This window comes from Magnolia sinica, chromosome 13, assembly GCF_029962835.1.
Source record: "Magnolia sinica isolate HGM2019 chromosome 13, MsV1, whole genome shotgun sequence".
NCBI classification, from domain to species: Eukaryota; Viridiplantae; Streptophyta; class Magnoliopsida; order Magnoliales; family Magnoliaceae; genus Magnolia; species Magnolia sinica.
Genome location: NC_080585.1, coordinates 22,203,475 through 22,220,897, shown reverse-complemented (window position 1 = coordinate 22,220,897; position 17,423 = coordinate 22,203,475). Strand labels below are relative to the sequence as shown.

At 37.2% G+C, this 17,423-nt stretch overlaps 1 protein-coding gene and 1 pseudogene across 1 annotated transcript in view; both read right to left on the bottom strand.

Moving 5' to 3' along the window:
• Window positions 1-3,989: 3,989 nt before the first annotated feature.
• Window positions 3,990-17,423, bottom strand: part of LOC131223207 (ABC transporter C family member 3-like) — a 50,724-nt gene continuing 37,290 nt past the window's right edge. The window contains exon 11 of the mRNA XM_058218526.1: window positions 3,990-4,171. The gene's annotated coding sequence lies outside the window, so the exon portion shown is untranslated. The remainder of the gene's footprint in view (window positions 4,172-17,423) is intronic.
• On the bottom strand, window positions 4,219-11,612 carry LOC131223211 (ABC transporter C family member 3-like; annotated as a pseudogene).

Below are 17,423 nucleotides of genomic sequence, written 5' to 3'. Positions count from 1 at the left end.
CATTTTTTTTCTAAATACAAGTTCCGAATTTTTATTTTCAAAATCTCAAAATTTCCCAAAATCTAATTCTTTTTTTTTAAAAATAAAATAAATCAAACTATGCAATTTATTCAAACTTCTCAAAAATTTCAAGATGCCATTTTTTTTTTCAAAAGCACCATTTTGTTTTCAACTTTTCAATTTTCTTTTTCAAAATGATAATTTTTTGTAAAAATCTCAGTTTTTTTTTTTTTTTTTTTTTTTTTTTTTTTTTTTAATCTCTTTTTTTAATATGTCAATATTTCTAGAACATTTTTATTTTTATTTTTTTCAAATTCACAATTTTTTTAACTTCTCAATTTTCCTTTTCAAAATTTTAGTTTTTTGTCAAAATCTCAATTTTTAATCTCCTTTTTTATCTTCAAAATTTCTATTCTTTCATCTTCCCCATTTTCTTTTTAAAAATATTTTTTTTCGAAACTTCTCAATTTTTTTTTTTTCAAAACACAATTTCAATTTCTCTTTAAAATTTTTTTTTTTTTTCAAAGTTGTCAAATTTTTCACAAAATTTTTTAATCTTTTCAATTTTATTTTTTCAAAATATCATTTTTTTTTCAAAATTATCAATATTATTCAATTTTTTTTTTCAAAATCTTGATTTTTATTAAATCGCAATTTTTTTTTTTCAAAATTCAAATTTTCTCAAACATTGTTAATTGTTTTTTTTTTTTTTTTTTTTTTTTTTTAAATAAAATTCTCAATGAATGTTTTCAAAATCATAATTTTTTTAAACCTCACAATTTTCTTTTTCAAAATGTCAATTATATATCAAAATATTGATTCTTTTTAATCATAATTTTTTTCGAACTTTATTTCCTAAAATACAAAGGATGTATAGGGATTTTTTGAGTGATATTGCAAAGCATTTAAATATCATTTTTAAAGCAAATAATAATAATAATAATAATAATAATAGTTTCCATTCAATTGATTAAAAAAAAATTACATTCAATTAATTGATACAAAAATAATCTTAAATACAAATAAATACAATTAAGGCACTGAATTTCTATTAAAAATGATAGAATTTTTTAATGTATCATTTTAATGGTGAGAATGCTATAATGGTGAGAATCATTTTCCCATTGCAATTGTTTGTGTGGTCTAGTTGAGCTTAGGATATGAATCACTTTTGTGCTCATATCATAAAATGATCTCTAAAATCATTTTCAATTATTCCATGTCCGTATTAACTTATAACCGGTTGGATCTCAAATAAACATCGGGTGGGCCTTAAGAAGGTTTCATCGGTTGGTGTTACTATCCCACTCTTTTACATGGTGGGGTTCACTTGAAATTTAGATATGCCCCATCAATCAGATGCAACATTCCATGGTAGGCTACGAGATTAAAATATAAAGTCAATCCATGACTTGGGTGGGCTACACCACATACTATAGTTGAGAGGAATTACCCTCCCATTAAAACATTCATAATCATATATTGGGCACAGATCCAGCCCATTCATTAGTGTGTCCCACTTGGATGAGGGGTCAGACCAAGTTTCAGCCGCATCCAAAACTCATGTGGGCCCCACCAAGTGCTTTTATATTTTTTAGGATGTCTTCACATAGTTTTAGATGGTATGGCCCACCTGAGTTTCGTATACGGATGATTTTTGAGATATCTCATAAACTAAAGGGGACACATCAAATGCACAGTATTGATGTTCGACACACATCATGATGGGCCCACAAAACTTACTAACATCAATTCTTAGGTTTTTAGGATGTCAATAGGTTGGGTCACAATTTTGACCAGAATATTTGGCCCATTTTACATATCTGGTCCATTCACTCTATTTTACTGATCAATACCCTCAATTTGACTAGTAACTTGCCCCGATCAGACTACATATGAGGAAGATATTGGACATACAAGATTGATCAACAATTGGAGTGAAATTTGATTTAAACATCTGAAGTTATTTACTCTACAATCTGGACTGATTAGATTGTCACAAAATGGTTAAAGGTTCAATTAGTGGATGTGCCTAACAATTTAGTAAAAAATGTTTTTTTTTTTCATGGATAAATTTCAATTTCCATTTAAAAATTATAATTTTTTCAAAATGTATATTTTTTTACTCTTAATTTTTCTTTGAAAACTTTTAACAAAATATCATTTTTATTATCAAATATTTCAAAAAAATTAAAATACAAATTCTAAATTTTTATTTTCAAAATCTCAAATATTTTCTCAAATTGTATTTTTTTTTCTCAAAAATTTCAAAATACCAATTTTTTTCTTTTAAAGCACCATTTTATTTTCAACTTTTCGATTTTATTTTTTAAAATGATATATATATTTTTTTCAAAGTCTCAGTGTTTTTATAAATAACTTTTTCTTTTATTTCAATTTTCGAACATTTTCAATTATTTTTCAATATCTTAAAATTTTCAACTTCTTTATTTTTCCTTTTCAAAATGTCTGTTTTTTGTTAAAGTATCGATTTTTTAATATTGTTTTATCTTCAAATTTTCTATTCTTTCGAACTTCTCCATTTTTTTAAAGCATTTTTTTTCAAACTTGTCAATTTTTATCGAACTTCTCAATTTTATTTTATTTTTCAATATACATTCTCATTCTCTTTTTCAAAATATTTTCATTTTTCATTGTTAAAATTTTCACATTTTTTAAATCTTTTAATTTTCTTTTTTAGGATATTATTTTTTTATTGGAATCAAATTCTTTTTTTTTCAAAATTATCAACTTTAATCAATATTCTTTTTTCCCCCCCAAAAAAATAGATTTTTATTAAATCACGGTTTTTCTTTTCCACTCATTTGATATAAAAATAAAATAAAAAATTCTTTGCATTCAATCAATTGTTAAAAAATAATATTAGATACAAAGATGTACAATTAAGCAATTGAAATTCTATTAAAAAACAATTATTAGAGAACAAAAAAACATAATTTTCCACCATATTCTAAAAAAAAATGTTCCAAGGCAAAAGTCCTTTTATGATGGACCATGATCCATCGTAAAAGCAACTAAAAATAGCCGCTAATTGCTATTTTGGGCGGGAATTTGCAACTGATTGTTCCGTTGCAAATTCAAAACTTGTGATGAAATTAGTCCGTCACCATTTTACGACACACCACATCCGTTGTAAATCTGATTTTAGCGATGGACTTTAGTCTGTCGCAAAATTCCACGAACTATGGATTTTCGCAGGGATTGGCAATGGACCTTTTCCATTAGTGACGGATTAAATTCGTTGTTAAATCAAGCGATTTTTGTGATGGTCGTAGTCCGTCGCAAATCGACAACTTTGGCACACTACATTAAAATATGGCTAGAAATAAAAATGAAACAAGGTTAGTATTATATTAGAATTTATTTACATTAAGAAATATTGCATTTTTTATATGAATTATTGATTGATTTTGATTTCTTAAACCCCTGTTTAGTGCCGCTTAAAAATGAGTTCATCTCATTTTAATTAACAGTAATTATATACTGGGAAGTTACAATAAGGATAAAAGACAATCTTGATAACCAATAATTTATATGAACCATGAACTCTAATACATAATTACTAAGAACTAAAAAAAAATAAGTTCAATGAACTATGATCTCTAATACATAATTAATATTAACTAAAAATTGAGATGAACTCATCTTTTAATTGGCACCCAAATGGGCTCTAAAAGGTTTTGTCCCTAAATTTCCAAAAATAATGTGCCCAATTTCCTAGAGGTTTGTGCCTGATCCTGCAAAGCCACTCACAGATCTCTTGTAATTGGCTTTTCGTCAATTTCTCACTAAGACGCTGGCGGGATTGCAAAGCATGCTTATCCCCACATTTGCCATATAAATGGCTTTAAATCAGACTTGGGATATCCCAATGGGAAATTGAAAAGAGCAAATCCTATCTGCCCTAAAAAATGTAAACACCCAAACAGGTCATAAGCTCATTAGCAAAGCCAAGAAATGATGTGCCCTTCACTCATAACTCAAAAATTGTATTGCTTTATTTAAGCAAACCTAGTTCCTAGACATCCAGAACTCGGGTTACAGTATTATCAGAATCACACAAAAACAGAACTACGTGAGATTTTCTACAGCATCTGTGAATCACTCCTGCCATGTATTCTCAACCCGTCATTGAGATTAATCATGAGATCTGCAGAAGAAGAAAAAAAGCATAAGAAAAACATCAGATATATATATATATCTATATATAATATGAGGACATGACCAGTGTGCATCCAATATCATTTACTAAACATTATCAACCTCCTGGCGAATAGAATAAGAAAGACGAATCTGCAGCTCAATCAGAACCAAATGATGGCCCACCTTGTTGATGATACAATGGTAAAAAATTGCACCAAGTGGCTGTTCTCTGAACATTATCTGTGGACATTCTTTTGGGAACCACGGGTTTGTCGGATTGATACCATTTAGTAAATGTTATTGTAGATACACAAAACGGGATTTTCAACCTTCAGTTAAATAGCAAAAGATATTGCTGATGTACTTATAGCGCAAAAGAGAAGATGTCACAGACTCACACCCATTATCATCATAATCAATCAGGTTGTATATCAACTAATGGCAGCCCAAGTATTGCCAGCCATTCATAGATTCGCTAAGTTTTCAAAACTAGAGTTTGACCTTACGGTATACTCGGCAACAAGTCTTGAGAATGAACATGATTTGTTTGCCAACAGTTTTTTGGGTGAGTCGTATTCCACAATAAGGCCTGTTCAGTAAAAGAAAAATCAAATGCTTTGAAAAGGATAAAAAAGATTGAAGAAGAAAGGTGGATTGGTAAGTTGCCAACCATTATCAAGAAGCAAGACCATGTCGCTATCTAGAACGGATGTTATCCGATGTGCAATTGTGATGACTGTACAGCCAAAGAACTGTTGCCTTAGTGTTTGCTGAATTAAGTTGTCGGTCGCAGTATCGACTAAAGCGGTTGCTTCGTCGAGTACCAAGACCTTGCTCTTCTTCAATATCACCCATCCCAGACACACCAGCTGCCTCTGACCCATGCTCCAGTTCTCTCCATTTTCAACCACTGCCATTGATCACATCAGGCATTAGACTCTGTAATACATTGTAAATAGCAGATACAATCACTGCTATAGGTTTCAAAAGGCACCCCCCCACAAAAAAAAAAAAAAAAAAAAAAACCCTAGTGCGTATATATCATATTCTGAAAATTAGCGGGCCAGATGAAGCAAATATCAGCTAAACAAAAAGAAACTAAACCTGTAGAGTCAAGCTTTCCTTCCTTTCTCCGTACTTCGTCCCCTAGCTGGCACCGATCTAGAGCCTGAAATAGGAAAGAATTGCACGTCAGCAAATCGTTGTGCTTTGGAATCCATGGAAAAGATATTGTAAATACGTTAGCAATGCAGATAGTAAAACAAACACACCTCCCAAATCTGTTCATCTGTATACTCTTCAAGAGGGTCAAGGTTACTTCGCACAGTCCCTTCAAACATAGTCGGGTCTTGCGGGATGATGCTCAATCTGGATCGCAGATCATGCAGTCCTATAGTAGAAATGTCAAGGCCATCTATCAGAATCTTACTGGCAACTGGATCAACGATGCGGAAAAGTGTCTGTATGAGAGTGGATTTTCCACTGCCTGTCCTCCCAACGATACCAGTTTTCATCCCGGCTGGGAAAGTGCATGTAAGACCTCTCAAAACAAGAGGCACATGTGGGGCATAACGGACCTGTATCCAATATTTTCAAATAGATGTCATGAATTATTAGAAGAGAAGGAAGAAAATTGTGTGATTATATAAGAAGATACATAAAAGCAACTCTGTAGAATAAGAGGAACCGGCCACCCATCCATTGTCATCATCATCATCATCTAAGCCTTATCCCAACTAATTAGGGGATTACCCATAATCCCTTGCATGCTAACAACGGTTGTAGGTTAAGTTAGCCTACAATCAATTGTAGGTGATCCATCATCTTTGGGGAAAAAATTAATTATTATTAAGGAAAAAAATCAAAACTAAATGAATATCCTGTAGCGGTTTCAATGCATCCAACAGAACGAATTTCTTAAAAGATGGGAGTTTGTGGTATCATCGATTACAAAGAAGCTTTGGCAGTAAGAGACTTGAGATTACCTGCAAATCATGAATATCAACTTCTCCTTCCGCTGGCCAGTTAGGGTCCGGCCTATTGGTTTCTATGACCAGAGGGGGTTCACTAGAAATGCTCATGTATTGAAATATTCTCTCAACAGATATGATTTTGTTCTCAAGATTGCACAGATTCCATACTACCCAAGCAGCGATCATGTTTAAATTAAGTCCGTACATTACTGCTAAGCCCGCAATGCCTGAAAAAGAAGATAGAGTAAGATTCCACTTCCACATGCCTGTCATCAATGAGAAGTCAGAGGTCATTCCACAAATATATGGATAGAAGATCCTCATTCTGAGGGTGTGTATAGTACCCTCGGGTTCCAAGTTTATACAAGTGGGGCCCACGTTTCCACAATCCAGACCAGTTGCATGTTTAACCTTTCCATGGGTGGCCTAAAATAGACTGTTAGGAATAGAAACCATAATGGTCCATATCCAAATGAAAATAGGCTAAAGATTGAACAGCTAGGATCTTCCAATTTGGAGGTTTTAGGCAAGGCCCATCTGATCAACAGGCTAGATCACTGAATCCTGGATGCTACATATATGAACTGAAAACATGAGGATGCTACCCTCAGGTTGAGGATCAGGTCATATCATGTCATTCTTCTTGAATGAAGTTATACCTGGATCTATTATACCCTTTGGCATGGTCATCAAGAAAACCAAACAAAAGGCGAATGTGATGGATGATAACATATCCAAGCGGAAGCACAGCCACTCCATTGCGCCAGCAGTATGAAACTTGGGTCGTGAATACCCATCGATCAGACACAGGTTTGTATCCATGAATCTTGATTCCTGATCGAAACTCCTGATTTTCGTCGATCCTGATAAAGATTCAGCAAAGTGCTGTATGTTGGGAGCCTTGCAGACTCCAACAAGACGTGCTAACTCTCGTGCTGTCGGTATGTAATATTGCTGTGGAATGACAAACGTAAGAAAAATAAGAGGAAGTTACCTGAAATTTATCGTGCTACAGCATCATTCTATTATGGATTGAAGTGATCCATGATCAGATTGTGTACATATATATCTTAGAAGATTAGCAAACATTAAAAATATTTTAAAAAAACTAAAAATTAGAGAACAACAAGAAATGTCTTAAGCTGTCTGCATTTTGTATTTAGTCCTTTAATTCTTTGTAAATTCAAGGAGAAGAAGACCCAGCTACAGGCATTACCTGATACCAAATGCAGGTTGCAATAACAGGGATGAAAACGATGAGAACCTGCCACGCAACCTGAGACATTACAGCAATGATTCCCAGCAGCTGAATGATTGCATTGGCAGTTCCCCCAATTTGAAAGGGAATGCTTGTATCTACTGCACTTTGATCAGTCGATGCCTGTAAAAGAAAAAGGCAGCTTACATAAAGATGCATAGCCATAGTGGCCTCAAAATAACAAATAAGTCTGGTTCCATGGCTTGAATCCTGAAAAGAAGTATATAGGTCTCTTACTCTATTGAGGATTCGTCCGCTTGGAGTGGAATCAAAGAATGACGTGGGAGCTCGGAATATACACATATGCATCTTATTGAACAATTGAGTCGCCGTCTTATATCCAGCTGTAACAAGAAGCAACGATCTTACAAAGATACAAATGGAGCTTCCAATGGCCAAAGCAACATAGACGAGAATAAGAACCAAGCCTTCAACTGGAGCTCTCGTATCTTTCGAGACAGGAGCCGCCCAAGCCATCCAGTAATTGCTTCCAATCTGAAGACCCTGAAAGAGAATCTGGGCCAGCAATACGAATGGTACGAGAGCTCCTCCATATGCCGTTGTAATGTATTTCCAATAGACCGATAGGCTGACCTTGCCTTTCTCCCTTTCTTCTGCTTGAACTAGCTGCCCCTTTTGCCCGACGATTTCATCCATTTTACCATTCTGATCCTCTCTCTTCTCTGTGTCTTTGTGTTGGGATTGTTTTCTGTTTCCAGCATCACACAAACCATCTTCCGCACTATTACTTACCTGTGAGTCAGGCTCCGTCTCCACAGCATCAAGGGCTGACAAGGCTTGCTTATGGGCACCGACAAGTTCCATAAAATCTGTTCCTGAATTGAGAATGTCATTGTATTTTCTGGCTTGTGTAATCCTCCCATCTCTCATTACCTGCCAAGCCAGAGAAAGGTTTTTTCCTAATGCATTGGTGATGCACTTATCCGGGGTTGTGGAACCAATGCAAAGTAAAGAAACAGAGAAGTGCGCACCAGGATAAGGTCAGCGGAAGGCAAAAACTCTACTTGATGGGTAACATAGATCACCGTCTTCGATCCTAAAATCCCAAGCAGACACTCCTGTCATTCAGAGGTTGGTTCCATGTATTAAAGCTCTTCAAAAATGAAAATTACCCAAATGCTCAAAGAAGCAAAACAATAAGTAGGAGTCCTTTGGGTGGGGTTTAAATTTGCAACTGTAGTTCTAAAAACCGACGATTTAACTCAAAACTCAGTCTGGTCGACTCAATTGAGGAGTGGCCACTTTTCCAACTCAGTTTTTAAATGGGGAAAACAGGGTTTATCCTGAAAACCTTTCATAGGGATAGAGGAATGCGTGTTTATTTAAATACCCAGCTGAATCTTTGACCCAACCCAACCGATATTTAAACCATCCCGATTCATGTGCACAATAAACCAAATCGAGGTCTCCATATTCAGTTTTTTTTAACTAATGTTCGTAACTACTAGCTAGTTGAATAGCTTACCATGTCGTTTGTGAGCTGTGATCAAACAAAATCACTTGATATTACTACAAATGAGAAGAGTTTGTTCTCAAATATATTGGACTAGTTGTTAATTTCAGGGATGTAACATGTGAAAATATAACAAAATCCAGAGGAAAAAAATAAGACATACCTTAAATAGATGGGTTCCTGTATGAGCATCGACAGCACTATAAGGATCATCAAACAGATAAATGTCTGCATCCTGGTATAGAGCACGTGCGATCTGTATTCTTTGCTTCTGGCCACCACTCAAGTTGATTCCTCACTCGCCAATGACAGTCTGATCGCCAAATGATAGAATCTCCAAGTCTTTCTTCAGAGAACACGCTTCAAGAACATGCTCATACTTCTCCCCCATTTCCTTACCAAACAATATATTTTCTTCAATTTTCCCGCTCTGTATCCAAGGTGATTGAGCAACATAGGCCTTGGTCCCACACAATTTAATGGTCCCAGATATCTTCGGCACTTCTCCTAAGATGCAAGAAAGCAAGCTCGACTTTCCCGACCCAACTGTTCCACAAACAGCCACCCTCATCCCATGCAAAACTCGGAAATTCAAATCTTTCAAAGTAGGATTCGCAGAAGATAGATCCCAAGAGAAATTCCCATCGTTTATTTCAACTGCAACATCAGAACTACCTTCCAGAAGCCTCTCTACAACATCAGGCTGAAGGTCTTCCAGGCGAAGGAACGACGAAATTCTATCAAGAGAAACCTTTGTCTGCGCAACCATGGAAATCGTATCGGGGAGATTATAAATGGGCTTCTGCAATATCCTGAATGTCGCAAGAGCAGATAGAATCTCTCCCAATTCTAGTGGTATCTCCATAAGCATACAAGCTCCAAACGTAATCACCGACACGAATGTGGGTGCACTCCAGAAGACAAATGCTGTCATGACCGAGGTGTAGACATATTTCTTCAACCAGCTTGTTTCATCTTTCGTTAGCTCGACTATCTTACACAAGAACTTCGTCTCCCACCCTTGGAGCTTGAAGATCCTCATGTTTCGAAGGATCTCAGACGTCGCCTTCATCCGTACATCTTTAGATTTCATTAACTTGCCCTGGTAATTCTCTTGCAACTTCCCCAACGGGACATTCATCAGCATAACAACCACAGTTGCAACAAAAGCCGGTATTGAAGCCAGCCCAAGATTCTTGTACAAGATCAGCAAAGCCAGTGTAACTTGCACAGGAACCATCCATAGATCATGCATACACCAACTGAAATCCCCCACCCTTTCCGCATCAACGCTCATGAAATTTATGATCTCTCCACTGGTATGGCCCTGCCTTGACTGGCTTGACAGTGACAGACCCTTCTTATAAATCATTGCGACCAAAACTGCTCGGCCCCGGATTCCAGCCTGCTGCAGCTTAAAGGACCAACGCCGCTGCGAAAGGCATTCCATAATCTTCGCAATGAAGAATGTGGAAACCAAAACATACCCTTCATTCGCGAATTTACTACGGCCATTGAGGTATTGAACGAAGGCATCGATAAGGTAGGGACCCACATAAGAAGACACTGTGTATACAAGCGCGAACAAAGCTGTCCACAGCACTTCTTTCCAAACAGTGAAGAACAACGCTTTCACCAATTTTAGTGTTCCTACTCCATTACTACTATCTTCTTCTAGCTTATTTTTGAAAACAGGGAAGACCCCATTAACGCTATCGTCATCAGCAAGCTGAGGAACATCATCGATGTCTAATGTCTTCTTATAACCGACTTTAAGCAACGGACTCATCCAAGAGAAAGTAAGAAGACTAAACAGACTAGCATTTGCATATGGAGTTACATTATCCTTCTTGCTCTTCTTGCGAGACCCACCAATGCTATTCCCATCCAAAAGAGGCTCTTCAAGAAGGCGCTCCTCTTCTTCTCCGTTCTTCTTTCCGAATAATCCAGCGTAACAAAGGAACAAACCGACCAGAACCGACCCAAAATCCAAAACCCACATATGTGTGGGCAGAATTCTGGGTTTCTGATAGTAAACCAGGTCCAGAACGACGAAAGAACAACACATAAAGAAGTAGAAGAACCACCAAATCCTCAGAACGATTGGGAATTTCTCCTCTTCTGAACTGCGGAACTTGAAATGCAAGTAGGCTGAGATCATGAACCAAGCAAGAGTTCTAAGAGCCAAATCCAATTGGGTGGAGAGATTTTCATCAGACCAACCATATTGATACCAAACAAAGTAGTTGAGAATGCAAAGAACGAGATGAAACAGATACAGACCCAAAGAAGAGAAAAGGGCGGGTTTGTAATATGAAAAGCTACCGTCTTTCAGCCTTTCTTTTGAATGTCCATGGACACCCATGTTACATCCCTTAATGACCCATGTCATGGATAGAAGAAGAATGAAAGCAAGATGGGTGGAGGCTGAAAAGCCATGTAGAAAGATGAGATTTTGGAGAAAAGCAATGGCTTTATGCATGTAGGGAGATGGGTGTGAGAAGAGCATGAACATGCCATCGTTTCGAGCATTGAAAGTAGCCACTGATGTGGGTTATCTCTGAAATGGGTGGCCTTGGATTTGAAAATCGGAGTGAAGATGAAAGCTATGTATATAAGAGGAGAGAGAGTCAAAGGCAAAGGAGGCGGCTTTCTTGGAGGGTGCAGGATAACGTGGTGCGCATGGGAGAGAAGGGAAGGAGAAGACAAAGGGTGCTGTGAAAATACAAAGGAATATATATATGGAGAGAGAGAGAGAGAGAGAGAGAGAGAGAGAGAGAGAGAGAGAGAGGTGGCGCGTCTAGGGTGGGATACGCATGAATGAAACGAGGATTAGATACTGACGAGCAGCGAGATTCGCTACTGAAGTGACGTCACCAACTTATGTGACACCATCATGATGTATGTTTTGTATCCAACCCGTTCATCCATTTGGAGAGATCATATTAGTGCATGATACGAAGTATGAGTCGGATTCAAAGCTCTAGTTGACCCTACCATAGAAAACAGTGGGGAGAAAGACAAAGGGTGCTATGTAATACAAAGGAAGAGAGAGAGAGGTGGCGCCTTTACGAGAAGTCTGGGATATAGATACTTACGATAGCTCAGTGGACCCTACCACGATGCATGTATTGTATCCAATGCATTTGTTATATTCGTACTGTTCATCCATTTGGAGAGATCATTTTAAGGCACGAGAAAAAGAATAAGATAGATCTAAAGTTTAAATGGACCCATCGTATAAAACAGTAGGGACAGTGACATCCACACTTCAAAACTTCTTACGCGCCACAAAAGTTTCCGGTCAAGATGATATATATATATATATATATATATATATATATATATATATATATATATATATATATATATATATATATATGTTAACTTATAAATAGGTTGGATTTCAAAAGTACATCATGGTAGGCCCTATAAATGTTTCAACGGTGGGTGTTACTGCTCTCACCTGTGATGGGTCCACCTGGAACTTTAGATTTATTTCCTTTTTCCTGTGCCATAAAAATGATCTCTATAAATGGTTGGACGGTATGGATACTACACGTGCATCATGGTGTGGTCCACAGCTTAGTGACATCACTTCACTATCAATTTAGCTACTGACCTTGTCAGTATCTAATCCGCGTCCGGGACACGCATGGATGGCACGAGGATTAGACACTGACAAGTTGAGCAGCGAGATTTGCAACTGAAGTTACGTCAACAACTTCTGTGGGCCCTTCATGATGTGTGTTTTGTATCCACACGGATCATATTAAGGCATAATACAAAGATTGAGTGCGATCGAAAGCTCTAGTGGACCCTATCATAGAAAACAGCGGGGAGAGCAACGCCCACCATTAGAAAGTTCTAAGGGCCACAAAGGTTTTCGATCAATCTGATATTTGTGTGTTCCCTTCTTTCGCATCTTATTTAACACATAAACATGATCTCAAAGAAACATCATGGTGGCGCTTTGGAAGGACACAGCAGTGGGCGTCACTCTCTCTACAGTTTTCTGTGGTGGGGTCCAGTCCACCCTTGGATCAACCTCATTCTTGGTATCATGTCGTAAAATGATCTCTAAAAATGTATGGTTGGTGTGGATACAAAACATACATCATGATGGGGCCATTTAACTTGGTGACGTCCATTGGCTAGCTAGTCTTGCTGCTCAACCTGTCAGTGATACGGAGATTGAGAGTTTGTTGTTTACGGGCCTGATTACTTGCGGAGAAAGAAAGGGCCAATTTTGACCACATAGAGGTGGGCCCCATGGAGAAAGAATGACACTGTGGTGTGGTCCACCTGATATTTTTATCTGCTTTATTTTTGGGACCATCCTCTAAAATAAGCTGACAAAATATATGGACGGCTAGGATATACAATGCATACATCGTGGTTGTGACCACGGTCAGGTTCCCAACCACATCCCTGGTTTTGGGTCGCAGCCAAGTCGCGTTCTCCTCCAAATTTTAATATCCACCCGTTTCTTAGGACTCCAGGTTCGTGTAACCCCTTGTCTATGTCCCAAAGTTTGTGGGGCCCACCTAGATGTCCATGTTAACATCTACTCCGTTCATAAGTTACTACTGATTAAGTTAGAATATGAACCCAAAAATAAGGTAGATACAAAATTCAAGTGGAACACACCACACGAAATCCTCTACAGCACCTATTTTAGACAGCGATTGTAACACCCAAGTTTGTGAGGCCCACCATGTATGTAAAATCCACCCCGTCCATCAGATTTTATTCTCGATTCTTGGACATGGGAAAAAAATCAGCTCCATACACAACTCATAAGGGTCACACCACAGGGAACAATGGGAATAGGATGTGTGGGGTCCACCATGGAGTTTATCTTTCATCAAACCCGTTAATCAAGGTGTAACTCACCAGGTTGAAGTCAAAATACAAGTCAGGCTGATAGAGATATAGGAGGGCAACACCATGCGGACTTGGGAGCGGGTTAGTTACGCCCCACCTCACCCAAGACTTGGGACCACTACCAATGGCCCACCTTGATGTAGTTATTCTATATCCACTCCGTCCATGCGTTTTTCCAGATCATTTTTAGGGAACTAGCCCAAAAGTGAAGGAGATACAAATATCAAGTAGACCATATATATTATAAGAAACAGTGGTGATTGAACATCCTATTATTAAAAACTTCTTAAGGACCACGGATTCATACGGTATCATCCACATCTACCCGAGAATTGGATCTAATTTTGGCTCATGACTTAAAATGGTTTTAAAAAATAGATGAACAGTATAAATATAAATACATACATCAAAGTGGGCCTACACGGTAAGAGTCGCAGAGTCTTTGGTAAGCCTAGGGCTGCACCGAATCCGCAACCCTACACCGAAATCCTACGGCCGGTTCCAAACTCACTCTAAATAACCATTTATTACAATTTCACTTTGAAAATAGGTAAGTATTTATGCTTCAAAAAAAGGGTCCAAACTGATATGCTTAAAATTGTGGGCCCCACTGTGATGTATATTATATATCTGCATTGTCCATTCATTTTACCAGAACATTTTGAGGCATGAGCGCAAAATATTAGATAGATTCAACAATCAAGTGACCCATGCTAAAGTAAACGCTGGCCCTAAGAAGTTTTCAACAGTGTGCTCGATTCCCTTTCTCTTGGGGTGTGGTTCACTTGAGCTTTGAATCTACCTTATTTTTTTGGCTCATGCCCTAAATTTAATTGGCATAAAGGATGGATAGTGTGAATAATCCACATACATCACAATGGGCCCCACATATATTTGGCAACATCATCCGTTTTTAGCATTGAAAAAAGTAAGGGTCCCTTTGATTTTTCAACGCAAGTGTAAATACCGGTAATTACTACACTTTCACCCATTTGGAAAATTTTGAAAACTCTTGCCCGGCAAAACAGTTTAACAGTGCTAGTTAAAATTTTTGGACCTCACGGTGATATATATAAAATATCTATTCTGTTCATCTGTTTTACCACAACATTTTGAGACATGAGCTAAAAAATTATGTAGATCCAACACTTAATTGGCCCACACCAAAAGAAACAGTGGCCCTTAGAAGTTTGTAACGGTAAGTGTTTTATTCACTTTTTTCTGTAGCATGGTCCACTAGAGCTTTGTATATTCCTCATTTTTTGGCTCATGACATTAATTTAGTAGGCATAATGGATGAACGGTTTGGATAAATGACATACATCACAGTGGGACTCACAATTATTTTGCAAGTCTTTTTCATTTTTGCATCCAGAAAGTTTGCGGTCAAAATAAAAAACAGGAAAGAGTGAGGTAAATAATCATTTAGTCATTTACAGTGCATTTACCACCTCATTGGAAAATTCAAACACGCCGAGTTAAATCAATAAGCTAAAGAGTAAATAATTATTACTCATTTACCGTGCATTTACATTTACTTCAGGAAATCAAACATGTCTTTTAGAGTAGTTTCTCATTGCCCACGTTAGCGTGTCCTATCAAAGTTACCGGATAATAGAGATGCAGATTGCCTACTGGACAGTGCTCTTTGGGCTGCAATAATATTTTTGTTATATCTACAATGTGCATTTATTTTATTTTTTAGCTTATGGTAAGCCATGAGACCAAAAATGAGAAAGATCAAAGTCTAAAGTGAACCATAAAACAGGATGATTAATCACACAACTTTAAAAACTACTTAGGACCACAAAAGTTTTGGATCAAGATGATACTTGTACTTTCCTTAATCCGGGTCTCTATCACACAATCAATAAGTTTAGATGATAAATAAACATAACAATGAACCTAACTTAGGAAGTTTTTAATGGTGGACATTCAATTACCACTGTTTTCCTATGACGTGGTTTATGTATCAATCTCATTTTTTAGGTTTATGCCTTAAAATAATGATCTAAAATAAATGGATAACATGTTGTTAAAAACATATGTCTTAAATCTGTCTGGTCCATGTTGCTCAACCAGTCGAGGGCCTGTTTCGACTAGTTGAAGGTCCTTCGACTAGTTGAAGCCCATTTGACTCGAATTCTAGCAACAATCTATTTGGATTTTCAGATTGCTCAACCAGTCGATGGACAAGCTCGATCAATTGAAGGGTCACTTAACCAGTTGAAGCCCTGGTTCGACTAGTCGAAGGTTATGCAGACTGCGCGCGGATTGTGTAAATTTAAGGCGATTTCTGAACTTTTCTAAAGTCGGTGCGTAAGTGGAGTTTCCTAAACTATAAATATAGTTCCTTAGGACCTTTCTAATGTATTCTAAGACTTCTTAAAAGTATTCCAAAGGTTTCTAAAAAAGTTCTAGGATTATCAAAGGGTGTAGCAACGGTAAGATTCGATGTTGTTCGAATCGGGTAAGTTCTCTTTCTTTGTAATTTATATTTTCATAGTGAATTTCTTTTGCTTTGTGCTATGATTTTTTTTCCGAAAAGGTTTTTCCAGTTAAATTTTTGTGTTTCTCTTGTGATTACTTGACGCTCTTGGATTGCTATCCTAGATTTATATTTGTGTAATTCTGTAGCACAAGTCCCAACACGGCATAGATAAAATACATAATCATTTTGGAGCCCACGGAGTACTATCCAGTAGTGACGCCATTAACCTTGGTACTGCATTGATGTCACCAAGTTGGGCACCATGGTGTATATATTTTTTATCCCTTCAGTCAGTCCATTTGACTATAATGAGCTGAAGTGGACCCGAACCGTGTAGTCTTCGGAATAGGAAGCTGATTGTGTCAGCTGGCTGACCAGCACTCGTATGAGGGCCACCATGGTATATCTGTTCATCCAGCCAATCGAACTCTTAAGTAGACCACACCAAATAACGAGTTACATTAAATGCAAGAATTGTATTTGGTGGGCTCCACTTGAGTTTTGGATATGACTCAAATTTGAGCTCATTCTTTAAACTGATCTAAGAAAATGAATGGACAGCGTGGATAAATAAACACATCACGGTTGGCCCCACAAGAGTGGGGGTTGTACGGCTTACTATACTAGCAAAGGTCAGATGCAATCGGCTTCAGTGGGCACTGGGCACAATGATTCCCATTGTCGGAACCTTTGCCTGACCTATTACTATATTTATTTACCATCCAATTTATAGATAAAGTAAAAAAAAAAAAACCAAAATGACAGGAACAAATAAAAAATAAATAATAATAATAATAATAAACAATATCAATTTATTTATTTATTATTTTATTTTTTTTACACACGCACCTGCCACACACTCACATACGCCATAGTGGGATTTCACCACCTAGGGCTTCGAACCCAAGACCTTGTGTTGAACTCCACGGGGTCTTCCACTCGGACGAGGACTGGAACCCAACAATATCAAATTCATCCAGCAGGCATTACGGTTTAGATACAGGTATATGACACATACCTCATGGTAGACTCGTAGAACTTGGTAACCTCAGCGCACCAGCCAAACTGCTTTCCGTTATAGTGCCCCATTAAATGGGTATGGGCATGACAGGTTGAGGAGCAAAAGGCTCCGCTATGTGAGCACCAACAATTTATAGGCATTGTATCCATGTTGTC